Consider the following 6,000-nt stretch of genomic DNA (forward strand, 5'->3'; position numbering starts at 1 on the left):
TAACATCATTTTTCCAATACCAGGTAAGAGCATACCACAGAGGCTATTGTTTTTCTCTGACATCCTCTTTAAATGCCTATCTGTAATTCCGTATATATCAAAATGTGTATATTTTGCTAGGAAATGAGTGGCTGGGATGTAACTAATTTGCTTGTATCTTTCTTTTATATTATTCCTTATTCAATGTTATGCTTAATTTTTGTTTTCTTTTTTTTTAATTGAATTTATTTGGGTGACATTAACTAATAAAATTATGTAGGTTTCAGGTATGTGATTTTCTAATACATTGTATGCATATTGTGTTGTGTGTTAAGCACCCCAAGTCTTGTCTCCTTCCATTACCATTTATCCCCCCTTTACTTTCTTATAACTCCACCCACCTCCAGCCCCCTTCACTCTGGCAATCACCATAAGTCCTCTGAGTCCCCAGTCTTTCTTTTGTTTCTTTGCTTAATACCTTCACCCTTCTCACCCTAAACCCCCTCCCATCCCACAGCTGCCAGTCTGTTTTCTCTATCCAAGAGTCTGTCTCCACTTTGTTAGTTTATATTGTTCATTAGAGTCCACATGTGAGTGAAATCAAGTGGTATTTGTCTTTCTTTGACTGGCTTATTTCACAAAATAATACACTTCAGGTCCATCCAAATGTACCACAGCTTTTGTTTTTTTAAGATTTTTAAAAATTGATTTTTAAAGAAAGAGGATGGGGGGGAGGGAGAGAGAGAGAGAGAGAGATATGAGAGTGACACATGAACAGTACATGGTCTTTACTGGAGATCAAGCCAAAAAGCTAGGCATGTGCCCTGACTGGAATAGAATAGAACCTGTAATCCCTTGGTACCCATGACAAAGCCCAACAAATTGAGCCACACTTTTCTTTAAAAAATATATATATTATTGATTTCAGATAGGAAGGGAAAGGGAGAGAGAAAGAAACATCAGTGATGAGAGAGAATCATTGATCGGCTGCCTGCTGCATGCTCCGCACCGGAGATCAAGCCTGAAACCCGGGTATGTCCCTTTGACTAGAATTGAAACCAAAACACTTCAATTCACAAGCTGACACTCTATCCACTGAGCCAGACCAGCTAGGGCAAGCCACACCATTTCTATCCACCCATCTAGTGATGGACACTTGGGCTGGCTTCCAAATCTTGGCTATTGTAAATAACGTGCAATGAACATAGGGCTGCATATAGTCTTTGGAATTAGTGTTTTGCATTTCTTCAGATATATTCCCAGAATGGAATCACTAGTTTATAAGGCACTTTCATTTTTAATTGGGCTGGGGGTCTGGTATGTGGTTGGGATCCCTTGCTTCTCAAAGGAGACCTCTGCAGCAGAGATAACCCTCCTGATTAAAAACAAGCCACAAATGGGTGTTGGACCAGCCTGTTCTGCATCTCCATCCCTCCTACCAGCCTTACGGGCTTTCTTAACTCCTCTAGTTGTAGGACTTACCATTAGCCAGCTTTCTGGTTGTTCTGAATAATGGTTGTTCTGTATTTTAGTTATAATTGTGGTGCGTTTGGGAGGTGATTAGTACCAGCAATTACCTACGCCACCATCTTCTGATGTATCTCCATATTTATGATGTTGAAAAATTCTGAACTAGAGAATATTTTTTAATTTAATTTATTTATTGTTTAAAGTGTTACATATGCCTCCCTTTCCCCCCATTGACATCTCCCCAGCTCCTCTCACCCCCAGCACATACCCTCACCCCCTACTGTCTGTGTCCAATGGTTATGCTTATATGCTTGCATAAAAGTCCTTTGGTTGATCTCCTACTCCCCCCCCCTCCCCCAAACACACCCTCCCCTGCCTTCCCTCTGAGGTTTGACAATATTTTAGATGTTTCTGTTAATATGTCTCAGGATCTACTTTTGTACATCAGTTTATGTTCATTATATTTCATAAATGAGTGAGATCATGTGATACTTATCTTTCTCTGACTGGCTTATTTCAAATTTCATAATGCTCTCCAGGTCCATCAGAGCTGTTGTCAATGGTAAGAGTTCTTTCTTTTGTATATAGCAGTGTAGTATTCAATTGTGTAGATGTATCACAGTTTTTTAATCTACTCATCTACTGATGGGCACTTAGGTTGTTTCCAAAACTTAGCTATTGTAAATTGTGCTGCTATGAACATAGAGGTGCATACATCCTTTCTAATTGGTGTTTCTGATTTCTTGGGATATATTCCTAGCAGTGGGATTACTGGGTCAAATGGGAGTGCCATTTTTAATTTTTTGAGGAAACTCTATACTGTTTTCCACAGTGGCTGCACCAGTCTGCATTCCCACCAGCAGTGCACCAGGGTTCCCTTTTCTCCAGTTGTTTGTTGATGATAGATATTCTGACATGTGTGAGATAGTACCTCACTGTCATTTTGATTTGCATCTCTCAGATGACTAGTGACTTTGACTTTTCATATATCTCTTGGCCTTCTCTATGTCCACTTTCGAAAGTGTCTATTTAGGTCCCTTGCCAATTATTTTGTTTGGGTTATCTTCCTTTTGTTAAGTTGCATGAATTCTCTATATATCTATGTCTGTTTTTCTGCAAGTACAAGGCAGTTTTGAGAGCAATAGATTGGTAATATAGTTTGATATCTGGTATTGTGATCCCTCCAACTTCATTCTCTTCTTTTTTAGGATTGTGCAGTATTCGGGGTCTTTGAACTACAGAATCTAAACATGGATTAAGAACAATACTTTTATTTAGCCAGTATCTATTGAGAATAGGCAATGATTAGAAGTCATACATAAATGAAAGACATGAGACTAAAATATATACACTGTATATACTTTCCTGAAATCACATTAAAGATAGCCTAAATTCATAACAACTAGAGATTTATATATGTTTTTACAAAATATACTTTTAAAGATTTCAGAGCAGAAGGGAGAGAGAGATAGACACATCAATGATAGGAGAGGATTATGGACTAGCTATTATACTTCTCACATACCCTCTACTGGGATCAAAATGGCAACCTATGCATATGCCTAGCATCAAACTGTGACCTCCTGGTTCATAGATCAACACTCAACCACTGAGCCATGAAGGCAGGGTGAGAATGACAGTTTGATTTGAGATTATTGTCACTGTAAGTTAAAACATATCTTCTGTAAATGCTATTCAATACTATGAATGATACATATGAAAGCATTCTTACATTACAGTGGAACTTTATTTTCAAACTTAATTCATTTTGCAAGGCTGTTTGAGAAGCAATTTGTTAAAAAAAAACATCACTTTTTCCCATTGGGAAGAATTTTTCCCAGTGAGCCAAAATTGAATTAATTTTTCTCAGAACCCAAATAATTTTCTGTTTTAACCTTTCTTACATGTAGTACATGTCTAATGTACTGCTTATAAATAAGTACTTCTTGCCCGGACTGGTTTGGCTCAGTGGATAGAGCAGCGTTTTTCAACCGCTGTTCCGCGGCACACTAGTGTGCCGCGAGATGTTGCCTGGTGTGCCGTAGGTGCAGACAAGACAAGAATTTTATAATTTTTCACTATTTTGTTTACTTAATATTTCATAATAAAGTAATTATAAAATACTTTCTTTGTATTTATTTGATTCCTATTCAAGAGAATTACTTTATATATAGTCAATATAGGCACAGAGTTAAATTTTTTAACATTTTCTAATGGTGGTGTGCCTCGTAATTTTTTTCATGAAACAAGTGTGCCTTTGCCCAAAAAACACTGGGATAGAGCATCGGCCTGTGGGCTGAAAGGTCCCAGGTTTGATGCCGGTCAAGAGCAGTACCTTGGTTGCAGGCACATCCCCAGTGAGAGGTGTGCAGGAGGCAGCTGATTGATATTTCTAACTCTATTCCTCTCGCTTCCTCTCTGTAAAAAATCAATAAAATGTATATTTAAAAAATAATAAGCACTTCTTTTCTTAAATTTATTAAACCACCCTGAACAAATTTTTCCTTTATCACTGCCTAGAAATGCTATCAACAGCCACGTGCTTTTTTTTCACAAACAAACATTTTTTTTTAAAATGTATTTTATTGAGTTTTTACAGAGAGGAAGAGAAAGGAATAGAGAGCTAGAAACATCGAGGAGAGAGAAACAGCAATCAGCCGCCTCTTCCACAACCCCTGCTGGGGATGTGCCCACAACCAAGGTACATGCCACTGACCGGAATCGAACCTGAGACCACCCAATCCACAGGCCAAAACTCTATCTGCTGAACCAAACCAGTTTCAGCAGCCAAGTGCTTTTTGTTTATGCAATCAATAGTGGTTGTTATATCTATGTGGTTGTTCTGTGAGTACTTTCACACCCTTAGCAACATTAGCACTCTTTCCTTTTATTTTTCTTTATTTAAAAAAAATTAAATTTATTTTAGAGAGAAAGAGAGAGGGAGAGATGGAAAATTAGTATGAGAATCATTGACTAGCTGCCTCCAGAGATTGAGGCCCAAACCCTGGCATTTGCCCTTAACTGGTATAGAATCCACTGAGCCAAACCAGCCAGGGCAACATTAGCACTCTTGATGGCCTCTTTATGTTTTTAAATTGTGCTAATTATAGATTTTGGCCAACAACAAAAGCATTCTCTCCTTTGTTTGTTGCCTGAGAGACACTTTGTCACTTTGGGGTATCAGCATGAAAGATTTGTCCCTTTGAAAACAGAAGTTTGGGTTCCACAACCAAGACATTTTTTTCTATGAACATCTTGGTTGAGAAACAAACTGAGATGGGGGACAAGGTTTGACTGTATTTTATTGCTTATTTATTTACAGCGTGTGCTAGGTACCAAGAAGCAGCCATGATCAAAACAGACATTCCTATCCTCATGAAGGCTATAGTCATGGAGCAAAGCCCTGCAATACAAGCTACATGAATTTTAGTTATAATCTGGGTTAATGCTATAAAGGGAAAAAGGGGAGGGGTATAGTGAAATGTAAACTTAGGCTAGGATAAGGAAGTGGCATTTGAAGACAGCTTGAGGGAAATCAGGGTATCTTTAGGTATGGATCCTGAAGTGAGGAGTGTAGTAAGTTCAAGTGGCTAAAAAGAGCCCTGAATCTTGAAAGAACAAGAAACAAAAGTGGAATGTGTTATACTGGTGCCAGGATATTCAGGACTTTGTAGCTTTAAAAAGTCTTTTTTTTATTTTAAATCCTAACTTGAAGACAAAATTTTCTATTAATTTTCAGAGAGTATAGAAGGGAGGTCAAGAGAAGGGGAGAGAGAGAAACATTGATGTGAGAGGGACACATTGACTGGTTGCTTCATGCTTCCTGATCAGGGATGGGGAAATAACCAAAACTCAATTATTTGTCCTTAAGTGGGAATCAAACTTGAGACCCTTGCTTAGTGGGCTGATGCTTGAACCACTGAAAACACCAGGCAGGGCTTTCAAAATGTCTTTTAATCTTAAATACATTTTTCCTACCTCTTTCCTGATTTTTGTCCCCAAGATTTGTTAGTATAGTTTTTGTTTTTTTCTGTAATATAGTCATCCCCTACAGATATTCTAATATGAACAGTATTATATTTTTATTTAAAATCATTTCATTTGTATTCTTATCTCCTCACCCATCATTTTTATAAATTGTGACAGTTAAGACTATTATACAGCAGTGCCAATAACTATCCTTGTTCTTATCTCTGACTTTAAAGATAATTCTAGTAAGAATTCCCCATTTATAATGAAATTGGTTATATTTCTTTTAACTTAAAGGAAGGTCTCTACGGTTTCTTTTTGACATATATGAATTGCCAGCATTGCTAGGTTTGGGCTTTGGTTCTATTAAGAGAAATAAGGGTGCCCTAGCTGGTTTGGCTCAGTGAATGGACTGTTGACCTGCAAAATGAAGGGTCATAGTTTTGATTTCTGTCAAGGGCACGTGCCCAGGTTGCAGGATCAATCCTCAGTAGGGGGCATGCAGGAGACAGCCAATCACTGATTCTCTCTCATCATATCTCTCTCTCTCTCTCTCTCTCTCTCTCTCTCTCTCTCTCTCTC

This window comes from Pipistrellus kuhlii, unplaced genomic scaffold (genome assembly GCF_014108245.1).
Source record: "Pipistrellus kuhlii isolate mPipKuh1 unplaced genomic scaffold, mPipKuh1.p scaffold_m20_p_9, whole genome shotgun sequence".
Taxonomy (NCBI): domain Eukaryota; kingdom Metazoa; phylum Chordata; class Mammalia; order Chiroptera; family Vespertilionidae; genus Pipistrellus; species Pipistrellus kuhlii.